The sequence below is a fragment of the Rhipicephalus microplus genome, chromosome 3 (genome assembly GCF_043290135.1).
Source record: "Rhipicephalus microplus isolate Deutch F79 chromosome 3, USDA_Rmic, whole genome shotgun sequence".
NCBI lineage: Eukaryota > Metazoa > Arthropoda > Arachnida > Ixodida > Ixodidae > Rhipicephalus > Rhipicephalus microplus.
The window spans coordinates 229759583-229774351 of NC_134702.1; the positions used below are offsets into that span (position 1 = coordinate 229759583).

The 14769-nt window shown below is 42.4% G+C and overlaps 1 long non-coding RNA gene across 2 annotated transcripts; it reads right to left on the reverse strand.

The window, feature by feature from the left end:
* Positions 1–504: 504 nt before the first annotated feature.
* On the reverse strand, positions 505–7778 carry LOC142804160 (uncharacterized). 2 transcript variants are annotated; one of them, XR_012894481.1, is made up of 3 exons: positions 7111–7778; positions 5805–5861; positions 505–677 (listed from the first exon to the last, which is right to left on the reverse strand). It is a non-coding gene; the product is annotated as an uncharacterized LOC142804160 (long non-coding RNA). The 2 variants fall into 2 exon arrangements; XR_012894480.1 differs by having other exon boundaries at positions 5805–5864.
* Between the last annotated feature and the right edge of the window lie 6991 nt (positions 7779–14769).

The window sequence follows — 14769 nt, forward strand, 5'->3', positions numbered from 1 at the left end:
TTTCCAAATCAACAACAAAATTCCTTCACCCTCATTATGCAAACTAATTCTATATCATTGTGTGGTAGTCATGCAGCTATACTGTCAAAGAAATAAATGTTCAGGACAAATAGAAATGTTTAATAAAAGTTACTGACAGGAAACTGCAAAGTTAGGCATCTCTCATAATTATATGGTGGTTCTACGATGTTAAACCCCACATATCATTGAAAATGCCAAGTTAACCTTGCTTGAAAAAGTTGCTTGCTATTTGCTACACACCTCAAGGATCAATATAAATTCTTTGCAATTAGAGACAAGTCCAAGTCTAGGAAAAAGTGCATCTTAAAACCAAACGAGGGAGCAGGTAAACATTAATGTCACTGAGCTCTTTTACTAAATATCCTATCCAAGATTGCAGGAAGATAGGCATTTGCAAACATGTGGGCTAGTAATAGCAACAGAACTCTCAGCTTGAGGTTTTTTATGCAAGAAAAATAAAGGAATTATGAAAACGACCACATGTTGGATGATAAAACCAAGACAATGTTTTATTATCACTTCTTAAAGTGCTTAACTTGTGGTTCGTTTCAATAATGTTCCTGACTTAGCTCGTTGTGCCCTTGGCTGGAGTGCAGATTCATTTCCACCACTGTCACTTATCCTCCTTTGAGGTCTTTGGCAGCAAGTACACCTACCTGTAACAGACATGGCAAATTACCCCATCTCCTCCTTTATTAGCCTGCACAATTCAAGCAGCAGCTTATCTTTCCACTCCCAAATAAAGGTGGTAGTGAGTAAGCTGTGCATGCATGAACTTCACTTCATGACTCAGGCTGCAATCCAAAGCATAAACTCTCATAAGAAACTGTGGTAAGTGTCCACTTTGTTCAGACTACAGAGGTTTAAGCAAAGCTTGTTGAAACACAAAAATATGGAAATATGTGTGCTTTTACTACTGTAAAGTATAGCACAGTAAAGTGATGGTGTGAAGAGAACACTCGCAGATAGAGCAGCTGAATGGGTGGCAAGCGTTCCTTGGTTGAACAGGCAGTCACATTCAATGGAGCTCTTGTGTAGCCCTGGCAATGCTATGAAAAAAGCACATGCTAGTGCCTCCATTTGAACTTCAATTGTGAGTGGGCACTGTAAAATATCGAGCAAGCGTCCCTTTTTACTTTACAGGAGATCTCGAATATGTGTCAATGACCGAGCAAGCGCCACCTCCCCTCCCACAATTATTTTTCAATCAGTTCTCTACTACAAAATTCTGCAGCAGCAGTTCCCTGGAACCAAAGTTCTGAAAGTCCTTATATATATGCAAGATTTTTTGAACACTTTTACAGTGTGATGCCTCGAGGCTGAATTCTGAGTTGTCACAAATTGTCTGAATATTTGTAGAACATCTTTCCCCCCTTGTCATAACACATAAATTTCACACAAGGATTCTCCTCGAGTCTATAAAAACAGCAAATGCGTGTGTATTCTATACAGCATTTCATTAGGAACACATGTGTGCATAATTTTTATAGGCACTTCCATATTAGTGTCCCAGAACAAGCAAGGGCCCCCCCTCCAGATAATTCCCGATCATCTTTCAGTGAAGAAGGGGTGATTTCTCGTGATTTTACAGTAGTATAAAGTGGGAGGTAGTGCTTAGGCCAGTGTGAATTTCTCACTTTGAAGTACTAACGCCCATATTCACAAACCAATCTCAACCTTACCTAGAGTCTTCCTTAAGTTTGAAGCATTTACTGCGCTCGATAGACGAAGTAGGCGAGTATGCATGAACCAATCTTGTTGCTATCTTTTACCCTGTTACATTTTTTGTGTCCTTGTAATAAAAGCAAAGAGTACAGGAACTAGAGAAAAACGTGAGGTAAGGCCAAGGTTGGTTTGTGAATACGGGCCTAAGAACCTGTACAGTTTCTACCCCCGTGTAAGGAAAAGAAACACAGCAAAGCTAAATACGTTTTGCACTGTTTCAAGTTTTAGATCACCATGGTGAAACTCGCATGTCCACCGAACGAGTTGTAGAAATGAGGGCAAGCTTCAGCCATGTGTAGCCTTTGAGCTTGTGAAGACACACTTCCCATGTTACCAGTCATGGTCAGCATGGTTATTCACTGTCTTCCTTTATGAAAGGGAGGACGCGAGCTCGTGGCCTGCGCTCTGCGACGGCTGGCTACAGCACCATCAACCTACGGCTGAAGAAAGCGTATTCGCTTCTGTTATTTAGTAGCGCCTATTTAACGACTATGATTCATTCTTTTGTTTGCTAATAGATGATGCCAAAAGGCAATGTGCTTTGTTTAGCAGTTGATTTTGCTGTTCCAATTCAGTTAGTAAATAATGTTAAGTGAGTACCAACACAAAAACTGGACGTGTCATTTCTTCTGTTGCAATTAGTGGCTAACAACCCAGTCATCTTGACTGCAAACCTTGTTTACCGGAACGCACAACAGTTAAATTTTTTGAAGACATTTTCATAGTGCACTCCTGGGACATACGAGCCTCGCCTCACAAGGCACCACAGTGCTGCAGACTTGTGAGACTGCATATTTCTTTTGTTTGTTTGAGAACAGCAGTGCATGGACTCATTTAAATGTACATGTAATATGTGACTGTTGCATTAAATTGTCCTCTGTGTCACGCTTCATATCCTCCATCCTCCTTGCATTATATGCCTTGAGATGTGATACACCTAACAATACAACTACACAGACTCTTTGGTCCAGGTGAATAAGCTGTCAGCTACTCTACATCGTTCTTGTTAGTTTTTTCTCTGAGTGTTGAAGGGACACTCAAGAGCGAAATAATTTTTTGCATACTAATAACTATTAAAGTATGATTTCACAACACCACTCTTACCACGACACGATGTTAGGTAAGTGCGAAACCGTGCAAAGAAAATGTCTCACCAAACACCGTGACGTCATAAATTATGATGGCGTTCAGTGGGTTCTACATAGCTTATAATTGATAGAAATGAAGGACAGTGTTTTCTGTGAGTGTCATAAACCTAGCCTACAAAGTTTTAGAAAATATTACCGAGCCAATTGAAAAAATATTAAAAATACATTTAGAAATTTTCGACGGCACGCATGGACATTTCGGCACAACCTTCAATAGTGAAAACTTCAACCTTAATTTTCTCCGCTAATAACGAACTTGGGATAGTGAAACATATTGCATTGGCATTAGAGTTCTCAGAGTGCAGTTTGTCAGTCTAAACAAGGTCACTGTTTTTCTTCAGTATCCTTGTAATTCTTTTGTAAAATACACACAAGAAGCTTGTGAATCAAGTGCAAAGCTGCACAGCTAACTGGTGTTGGGAGTACGGAGTTTGTACAATGTGATTTCACCCATGTCGCATTGCTGCAGCGAAGGGAACACAACTACTCGAGACAACAGCAGCAGAGGCCTATAAATCCCTCTAGAGTTTTCTGCCACAGTTTCAACCACATGGGTTCAATAGTGTCAAAACATTAAATTTATTACACTTGTTCTTTACAACTCTATCATAAACAGAGACTAACACATGCATTTTTCTTGGTTTAAATGTTGTTGTTTTTTATCTTTCCGTGGATAAGTTGTCTTGAGGTAACACTGATAATATTGAAAATAAAATCATTTTGAAGAATAGATTCAATAGCTCTGCTGCTAGCCTCGTTTCTGACATGCATTCATGACAATCACATTCATTGGCGATTGTAAGAAGTTTCACCTTAGTAGTAAAGTTACCATGCGTCAATGTTTCAGCAAATTTGACTTCCTGGATATGATGGCATCTATTAAAACATTTTTATTGTGAGGTAATGCTCTGCCCGCACCATAAACATATAGCAGGCAATGCCAATCAGAAAAGAAAAATAAACAGGGCAGAGCAAAGTGAAATTTTGGGGGGGAAGGGTGTGCAGGAAAAGCAGACTCCACCCGCAGTCAAACCGGACAAAAAGAAAAAAAAAAGATCATGGCTTGGTTTACAATGTTGTTCTTGCTGCAAACATGTTTGGCCAAGTTTAATCTTCAGTGGTGAATTCTTGTGATGCGCATCTTAATGGGGCTGTCTTGGAGTTCTTGCTTTTACAGAGAAATCAAAGGTTACACTCTACATAATGCCAACGAATAGCCAACTATAATGCATAGACTACACAAGCCATCATCTATGACATGGCAAAGAAGAATCATTCGTCAGACAGGCAAAGCGTTTAAGAAGCGTCTGTAGCAACAACGATCACTATGCTCACCAATTAAGCAAGCCAAAGGAGACATTTGGCGAAATGACCTGCACAACCCTCTGAACAAAATCCAAAATGATGCTTGAAAATTAGGAAATCATCACTGGCTGACCATGTCCCATAGTACAGCCTAACCAGCCGCTAGCCTTTGCAATTAAATACTGAAGCGCACTTCCAAACTTAAATAATATCTTTCGCAAGTATTACCCAACATTAACAAGAAACGAGCCCCTTCGAAAAACGTTCCCCGACATGTTAGTGCATGCAAAAGTAAACCCGCATTTTTTTCGTACACATAATACCTAATTGTCATCCAAGATTTAAGACCTGCAAACACCTTCAAGATTGTGTAGAATCAAAAGCACTAGAAGTGATTTATGCATAGTATAAAATCTAGTTTTACCTGCACTAGCTCAAACATTATCAACATGATGAAATATACATATTGTCACAAACAGGACAACATTTTAACATATGGTGTAGTAGTGCAACTTTGACAGGAACACAGGGTACAAGAAAACGCGACACTGGCTTTTCTTGTTCTCTGTGTCCCGGTCGAAGTTGCACTACTACACCACATGTTAAAGTGATATTTCACCAACTAGCCCAGCTCTCAATCCTACTGAGCAAACAGGACAACCTGTTAACGTTTTATTAAATAAGTATCAAGCAGGCATGGCAAATAACTGGAAGCAATGGCACAGCATTTTATAGTGACAAGACATATCTTCAACGATCCTAAACCTTAAGTACACTAACCAGCTTATCGAAGAAAAAAAAATGTTGCACCTTATTCACAAGTTTAATACATTCCAGCCAACAAGTATAAATGTTTCAAAGGGAGCACTTGAGCCAATTTGATAGAGCACATACACAACAAAAATCAATGAAAAATAAGCCATTCTTAAAGGAATTTCTAAGGCTCATTATTCCCATTTTCAGGGGGTGCTTTCTCGAGGCAAAGATAATTCAGCAAAACATCTTCTCAAAAGGATCAAAATGTGGGCCAGTTGGTAATTCATTTTCTTCGTTCAGCGAACTGGGAGCGCAGAGAAAACACAAAGGACGAAGCGAGGAACCACACAACACGAGCGCTCAACTACGATTGTTCTGTTCCGGCATCCTCATCAAACTACGCGCGAAATTTCTGAAGCCTATCACATTTCCAGGAATACGGACCAATGTATAAGTCATCCTTCCCTCTCACTACTTGACTGTGAATTCAGCTACCTAGATAACCCTTAGACATGTGCCTTGATTACACGCTTCGCATGCTGCCCTTGATTTCGTCATAATCTTTTTTTTTTGACATGCGCATTTTGTGTTTATATATGTCCTTCCGATGTGGAAAATAAATCAGTTGTTAGTTGAGCGCTCGTGTTGTGTGGTTCCTCGCTTCGTCCTTTGTGTTTTCTCTGCGCTCCCAGTTCGCTGAACGAAGAAAACATCTTCTCCTTTTCTACCCATCCTTGCAAAACCCTTGCTCTCTCCTGCCCTTCATTTCTTTCTGTTTCATGGGCACTCACATTGATTGCCCCTTTTACCTTGGCGCAACCCATTATGGGGAATTGGCTTTCAACTCACCCCATTCAGCATGCCGACTCCTCATTTTCATCTCTCCATTTTCGCATGTGGCTTTCCCTGCTTTGTTTAAGTTGGAGGAGAGGGTATAAAGAATATACAAAATGCAGTAAGGTAGGCAAAGGATGACTTTTGGCCTTGTTGTTACAACATGTGTGAAATGCTTTGTGGTCATTTGCTGATTGTTAGCACCAGTGTATGTGGGTTCCCTTCATCTTGATAAATCTGCCCTACACAATTTAGGTAAGGCTGGCAGTTGCAGCCTTGAAGAAATCCGCATGTTGAGACGATGGCACTAGCGACAACCCGTGTTCACAAATTTTTCATCTCTTTAAGCTTGTGTCATCCTCTCAACTTCTATGTTTTTTGGTTTCATAACATGACACTTCTGATTAAAAAAATAATAATAAAGTTGCTACTGCCTTGTGTAATCCGTGTTCATAATAGCTCACTTTGTCTGTATTTTGGTAGATCTTCAAAGCACACATTGTCTTGGTTTCTTATGAGCAATCATTTGACTGAGTTAGTGAACCTACGATTGCTCTTCATTGTTTATTTCCTGCTATATTGCTTGGTCTACAGACTAGTGCATACTATACCAAGACTGAAAATATGAGAGAAACAAAAAGACTGATGTTTTTGCACTCTAGCACAGAAATTAGGATATTTAGTGATTGCGACTTTTTATTTTATAACCAGCATGTCAAGTGCCGGAGGCATGACTGCTGGCTAACCAATTAAGAGTTCATTCTTCGGCGAAAGTGAAAAACACTTTAGCCCCTCGCCGACGCTCATCAGCAATTTTTTTTCGGTGATTTATTATTTCAAACAGCAAAACAATTTGAAAAGTGGGCCAAATGTGACGTATCACCCTAGTTTGTTATGCAGCACTGAGCAGCTGACTCGTCTGTCATTTGGTTGAAACGCTCCCGCTGCACATCGGGCACAGCAGAAGAGCGACACGTGATCCTAAGCTGTCGCGTGCATTTTCGCGCTTATGGAGTTTGGGCTTAAGCTGTCGCGTGCATTTTCGCGCTTATGGAGTTTGGGCTTACACGCACAATAAACGGCCATCATGAGTACACGTAGCGAAACAAGAGAATTACGCAACAACGCGTAGGGTGTAAGTACGGTAAACAATTAAAGTTTTGCATTTATTGTCAAGATCTGTATTAACCTTTACAATAATCTCATCAGACTGTTGTACAAACCAAGCAACTTGTGCAGTGACAACGTTTTCATCACTGCCACGAAATTAATGGTGAAAAAGCGCGTTCACCCGGAGATTAGTTAGAGGTTGACAGCTTACCCGTCCTTGACACGAGATGCACTATCAAGCTGTAAACAGTTGTGTTCATCACTGTCGTCGCTCAATAGTAGATTTATCGCGAGGAAGAATGCTTGCGGCAAGTAAACACGTAGCTTGATTTTCGCGCTGGTCCAACGACAAAACCAGAAGCCGCCTTGACACTTTTCCTCACAGGAAACAGACGCAGTGCCAACAAGCCAACGTAAGCCTAAGTTGTTGCGAGCAAAATTCAACGCATCTACCACCTCAGATACAACAGCGATGACCAGCGATTCGTGTTTAATACGTTTTCGTCTTTAACTTTTCATTTTAAATGTTTGACAAAACGATCTCTTCACATCACGGTTGCATCGCCTCCGAAACAGTAATGCACAGTTGCAGGTCTCGAATAACTCTCGACTGCCGCGCCTCTATGGGCCGCAGATGAAGAACGCTTAACCCACGGAGGAATTTTTCCTTCCTCCGTGGCTTAACCGCTCCCGCTCTCTGCCGTGATAATAGATAGATGGATTGATGAATATGGCTGTACTCTTTAGATTGGGCGGTGGCTAGCGCCACCAAGCCGTAATACTTAATGAACCAAAAACTAGATTTATTTTTTTTCTTTAAAAAATGCTTTGAGGATTCGTACTTTGCAGTGAAGGGTTTAATTTTCACTCGTGCCTTGACTTTAGCCACCAATCAGATAACCTCGTTCTAGTTAAGTCTACCCGCTTAAAGTCTATTTTGCCCTCCCGGTCCCTAAACCCCAGTGCTTTGAAAAACTCCGCGCCATCATCCTGAACTATAGGGTGAAGCCCTTTACAGAACATTATCAAGTGTTCGGCAGTTTCTTCTTCCTCTCCACACGCACTGCATACTGTGTCTACCCCTTCGTATTTGGCCCGATATGTCTTGGTTCGCAGTACTCCCGTCCTGGCCTCAAACAGTAGAGAACTACCCCGAGTATTATCATAGATCCTTTCCTTGGCAATTTCCTGCTTAAAGGTTCGATAGATCTCTAGTGCGGACTTCTTAATCATGCCCATTCTCCACATGTCAGTCTCCATTTCCTTCACTTTCTTCTTAACCGATAGTTCTTTTTGGTTTGGCCACCTGCTGTTTTCTAAGTATTTACCAGTCAATTTCCTGGTTCGCTTCCTCCATTTTGTATCGACATTCATGTACAAGTAGCTGAAAACCTTCCTAGCCCAACGCGCCTCCCCCATTTCTCTCAATCGCTTCTCAAATTTTATCTTGCTGCTAGCTTCCCTGCCCACAAATGATGTCTATCCCATATATCACCTTGCACTCCCTGATTTGGCGTATTCCCGTGAGCTCCTAAAGCAAGCTAGCCTACCTATTCCACGTTGCTTAATTTCTAATCTTGCTTGAACTTCTGATCTCATGCACAAGACCGCATTGCCAAACGTCAGCCCAGGAAACATGACCCCTTTCCATATTTCTCTCACAACATCATATATACCTATTGTAATTCCACAGTGCCCTATTTTTCATCACTGCTGCATTTCTGTTACCTTTAGTCGTCACGTATATTTCATGTTCCCTCAGGTACTCGGTCCCATTGCTTATCCATACGCCCAGATATTTGTATTTATCTGTTATCTCTAGCGTGATCGACCTCCTGTATTCTAAGCTCACTACCTTCGTGGTCATTGAAAATCATGACTGCTGATTTTTCCTTACTGAATCTAAAATCTAACCTATCTCCCTCATTACCGCAGATGTCCATCAATCTCTGCAATTCTTCTTTGTTGTTGGCCATTAGCACTATATCATCTGCGTACATTATTACTGCACAGGTATCCAAGCTTGCAGAGGTAAAACGGGGGCTTAGGCAGGGGTGTCCCATGTCACCCTTATTATTCATGATGTACCTACAAGGATTAGAGGCCAAATTAGAGGGAAGTGGACTGGGCTTCAACCTCTCTTTAGTCAAATCAGGAAAACTCATTGATCAGGCACTACCATGGTAGTGCCTGATCAATGAGTTTTCCTGATTTGACTAAAGAGAGGTTGAAGCCCAGTCCACTTCCCTCTAATTTGGCCTCTAATCCTTGTAGGTACATCATGAATAATAAGGGTGACATGGGACACCCCTGCCTAAGCCCCCGTTTTACCTCTGCAAGCTTGGATACCTGTTTTTCCCACTTTATAACTACCTTGTTACCTTTATAGATATCCTTTAAAAGATTAGTGACTACATGTTCCGCGCCTAGTGTGTCCAGTATTCCCCACAATTCTTCTTGAACCACGCTATCGTACGCTCCCTTGATATCCAAAAATGCTAGCCACAGGGGCCTGTGTTCCTTTTCTGATAGTTCGATGCACTGCGTCAGTGAGAACAGATTGTCTTCCAACCTCCTGTGTTTCCGAAACCCATTCTGCAGTTCCCCCAGCACCCCCTCATCCTCTATCCATGCCTGCAGTCTTTCCTTTATAATCTGCATCGCCAGCCTGTAGACCATTGTAGACCTGTAGACATAATAGTATTAAAGTCCTACCTTACCCTAAAGATGCCCTACCGTCACGGTAGGTAATGTTTTCACACACTTTTCTTTCTTCTTATTCACATTACATTTGTTGTGATGAATTCCCCTATACATTCCTTGGCATTATTGTCTGTTAGATCTCATTAATATTGTGTCAAAAAACATACTTCTTTCCCATGTATATATATATATATATATATATATATATATATATATATATATATATATATATATATATATATATATATATATATATATATATATATATATATATATATATATTATCTTTAATCTACCTTTAAACGGACGAAGATTAATGGTAAAATAGCCGACCGACCCATTACGGGGAAACCCCTTTCTTTATGCACGCCGTCACGCACCCTCCCGGCACCGCGGCGACAATCATGGGTGGCCCGACACACGTCAAGAACTGAACAGCACGTGATATGAACCGTATGTGGATGTAGACGGACAGTTGGCTTCGTTCTCAGTGTTGACAATGGTTCTTCCTCTTTTTTACTTTCTTTCTTTTCTTTCTTTTTCTTTTTCGTCTTTTTTCTCCCCCCCCCCTTTTTTTTCTAGTTCCCTCTCACTCTCGCAAACATTTTTCAAGGCGAGAGGGACGCGGCAGAAACGAAGTTTGAAAGCTCATGTCAGTATAACTCATCCCCTGATGAAGGGAGGACCCCTCCCGAAACTGTTGGGAAATAAATATATTGTCCTTGTTGACAACGCTCCCGTTGCGCCATATCTCATATATATATATATATATATATATATATATCACCAACTAATTGTGATTGCAAAATTTTAATGAAAGTACTATACTAGTAGCACGGCGACTTCAGGGGGTAATCAAAGCATTCGTTGGGCCCCACCAAACATGCGGGAATGATCTCGAGAAAATTTTGATTGTGTTTCCCACAACCTTCTTCTCAGCATTCTTGACCATGTGAACGTTGGTACCGTAGTCAGAGATGGGGTATCTATGGCATACCGGAATTGCAGGACCCGTCTGGTAATCAACAAAACGCTTGGAGATACGATTAACATAAAACGTTCTGCCCGTCAGGGCTGCCCGCTGAGTCCCCTACTGTTTAGTTTATATATAGAATCGTTGTGCTAAGCAATAACTCAAAACAGTAGCATTCATGGCTTTAGGTTACAACAATCTGAAGTTGAAATTCTGGCAGAGGATGTAGCTGTTTGTTGTACCGATTAAGATAGTGTTACCACCACCATCATTGCAGTTAAAGGGTTCGGCAATGCAACTAGCAGCCTATAGTGAACACGGGAAAGTGTCTGGGCTTCTGTCATGGAGAGGTGTCGTCCAGACCGGACGATTTTGCCATTGTTAAGTGGTCGACCACACCTGTCAAGTACCTTGGTGTTCCGCTGACATATATTATAAAGATAACGAGAACTATCAAGAACAAACGAAAGAAATTCGGACGAATACCAATATGCAACCGTAATCATCTGTCAGCGTTTTCGAGGGTGTGCAATCTTTTTTTGCCTCAAGTCCCGCCAGGATGGACTAGTGACTCGGCTGCTGACACGCAGGTCGCGGGATCGAATGCCGGCTGCCGCGGCTGCATTTCTCATGGAGGCGGAAATTTTTTAGGCCCGTGTGCTCAGACTTGGGTGCACGTTGAAGAACCCCAGGTGGTCGATGTGTCTGGAGCTATCCACAACGGCGCCTCTCATAATCATGTGGTGGCTTTAGAACGTTAAATTCCACATATCAATCAATCAATTTTTTTCTCAAAACTCTGGTATGCAATGCAAGTATTGCATTGTTCAAGGGCAAGCATACAGAAGCTCCATCGCATCTTCGCAGTGTTCGTGTGGGCCTCGATCTGGGAGAGATGCAGTCGAACCAATCTGTTTTGAAGAGTGAAACACGGAGGGCTGGGTTTACCACATCTTTGTATACGCCAAGTCGTAAATAGGTTCTTTTATTTTTTCGCTACTCGAGAGATCCTTTCTTACGTACAGTGTGTCAAATGAGACTGATGCAGGTTTTTACCTAGATATGTGGTTAGTACGAATAACATGACCGTTGCTGTCCGCGGGTATCTTAAGGAGGTTATTCTAGACAGATATGTGGGGTTTAACGTCCCAAAACCATCATATGATTATGAGAGACGCCCTAGTGTACGGCTCCGGAAATTTCGACCCCCTGGGGTTCTTTAACGTGCACCCAAACCTGAGTACACGGACCTACAAGATTTCCACATCCATCGGAAGTGGAGCCACCGCAGCCGAGATTCGATCCCGCAACCTGCGGGTCACCAGCCGAGTACCTTAGCCACTAGACTACCGCGGCGGGGCAAGGAGGTTATTCTAAGTGTACGATTTTTATCTGTTAGATTTTCAAATGAATAGTTGTTTTCGGTTACTCACAAGAAGTTGTGCAAAGATGTGTGTGACATTGTCCTACCTGAACCCCCTGTACCGTCCATGTACACTGGAGCTCGAGGTCAAGGTCAAGAAGTGTTTAAGCGAGTGAAGAGAATGCTAGTGGCTCCCGCCACGAAGTCCTTCTTTTTTAAGCTTCCCACTCGTACATTATCTGTTGGGACATTTGAAGCAGACCGTGGTTTTTACTCACCTTGGGGGACAAACTGCCCTATTTGTGAAAAACCAGAAACCATGGATTATGTTTTCTTATATTGTTAGGAAGGAGTATATTTTTGTTATGTTCTTTAAATGACGATAAAGAAGGAATTACCTTTGAATTCTTATGGTATAAGATTTCTGCCAATAGTTGACGAAGAGGACACGCCTTTCAATTTGATTATGCTATGTGGCCTTCACTGTTTATGGCGGGTTCATATGGCGGGATTTTATTGCGATCAGAATGCACGAACTGCAGGAATGTATTTCCGTGATTGTATAAACAAGTTTGCTGAACTGCAGAAAACTCAGGAGATTGTACCTGAGTGGTTGTCGAGGGTAGAACCCTTGGCAGCACTTACGGAATTTCAGTTTGTGTCCCTCTCGTAGGACTGTCACTGCTTGATGCTTGTGGTTTGGTGTACGCGCCTAAGAACAGCCACAGTGGCGTAACTAGGGGGGGGCAAGGGGGTACAAGTGCCCCGGGCGCCACTAGGGAGGGGGCGCCAAGCCGAGTCCTCGGGTTGGCGCCCCCTGGAAAGGTTGTCAATGTTTTTTTCCGTAAAACCGCCTGGAAGGGGGGAGGGGCGAGGTTGTAATGTACGACTGGAAGTGGGGATGGTGGTGAAGGAAAGGGTTGCCGCAATGGCTTTTGCATCGGGAAAAGGATCCTCTATTTTCATTTTGCTGCGCTACCTCCGTGCCTTCCCATGACCCTCGGCTAAGCTTTGTTTTGTGCTCCGCAGCACTGGGTTAGATGAGTTTCAGCGAACCCCACCAGCCTCCCAAACCACTTACTGAAAGCTTCCCTGAAACCAACCACGTACGTAAACAAAATAAAATAAAAAAGTTCGAATGCACCTTTTTTGAGTAAGAACAGAAAACTCCAACGAAATAGCCGATCGTCCAACGACTAATCGTCCACGCAGCGGCGGAAGGAAGGGCGAATATAATCCGTGACCTCGGCACCAAAGGCTAAACAAAGGCGTTTATTCGCAGAGTTCTCTGGAGGAAAGACGGAGAAAGCGTGACACGACGGCGACGTTTGTTGATTCCCTGCATCGCGGGCGCCAGCAAAGCAATAGAAGGGCGGGGGTCAACGTTTCCCACATGCCATCCACCGCCATGGGCAGGTTCATCCTTTGGCCCAAAGAACACGCACCTGCGAAAAAAGCGCAGAGCGTAGTGTACCCGACAGCATGTGCCGACTGCCCCGCTTCGTACGTTGGAGAAACCAAGAACTTCCCTGAAAGAATGCGGCCGCACAAGGATGACCTCCATCAATGGAACAGCGAACGGAGCGAAACGGCAGAACACTCCGACCAGTTTAACCCCCATACCAGACCCGAGGGCGCGGTGTCTAGCTGGTTGCTTTGTTTTGTACTCACCCTGCATTCCTTGGGATGCACAAATAGCGCGAAAGCTTAGGTACGAGAAACTTGGGCCTGGGAAGCGCCCGTGCCGTCAAGATTTTTGCAGTGTGGACTGGAAGAGAACAATGACGGGTAAGGGACTTCCGGAAGTTTGAATAAAAAAAGAAAAATACTATACAAAAACGCGGGCGTAGCTCATCGAAATCAGAACTGGTGGCCCTTGGCCTCCGAAATGGCCCGCCGCGCGCCAGTAGGCAATCGCGGAAGCCTACATTAGCGCTAATAATAATAATAATATAATAATAATAATAATATTATTTAATATTATTATTATTATTATTATTATTAATATTATTAATATTATTATTATTATTATAATTAATATTATTATTATTATTATTATATAATAATAATAATAATAATAATAATAATAACAAACATTATCACGGGCATAATGAGGGGCGCGGAAATATATTTGCCCTGGGCGCCGTCCTATCTAGTTACGCCACTGAACAGCCATAAAGCAAAAGAAAAAAAAAACGGCGTGTGTCAGTGGCAGAATACTCGGCTGGCAAGCAGTGACCCGTGTTCGAGCCCTATACTGTGTCCTTGGTACTCGTTTTTTTGCTATTTCTGTGATAGTGGTTAGGGACACCGGCGGCGGTAGCGGACAACTACAGTGTCGCGCGTGATCCGAATTTCGATCTCATAACAGCGTTCGTTGCAAAATATTGAAGCCACAATTTCTGTTTCAGTATTCTATATATAACAAAGTTTCTTCCCGCTTCTCAGATTTATCGCTTAATTATTTATTTGCCATATCACTTGTACTGCCGCTCGATCATGTACTACTGGCTGATGAGGATCTTGTAGTTTTTCTTTACTGCATTATGAGTCAGCGATGTTCTTATACGAATACTGGAACACTTCTGCCCATCTGCTCTGTTTCATATTTTTTGAGGGACACCAAAGAGAAAAGGGATTTTACTCGAAAAAGTTAACAACGTACGCTTTAACGCTACAAATAACTACTCTTGGCGTGTCTTGGCGCTAGAAGACCATTGGTAGCCGAGAAAACGCGTTCAAGGGCCATTCCCCAGGCTCCCACAACACACACACACACACACACACACACACACACACACACACACACACACACACACACACACACACAC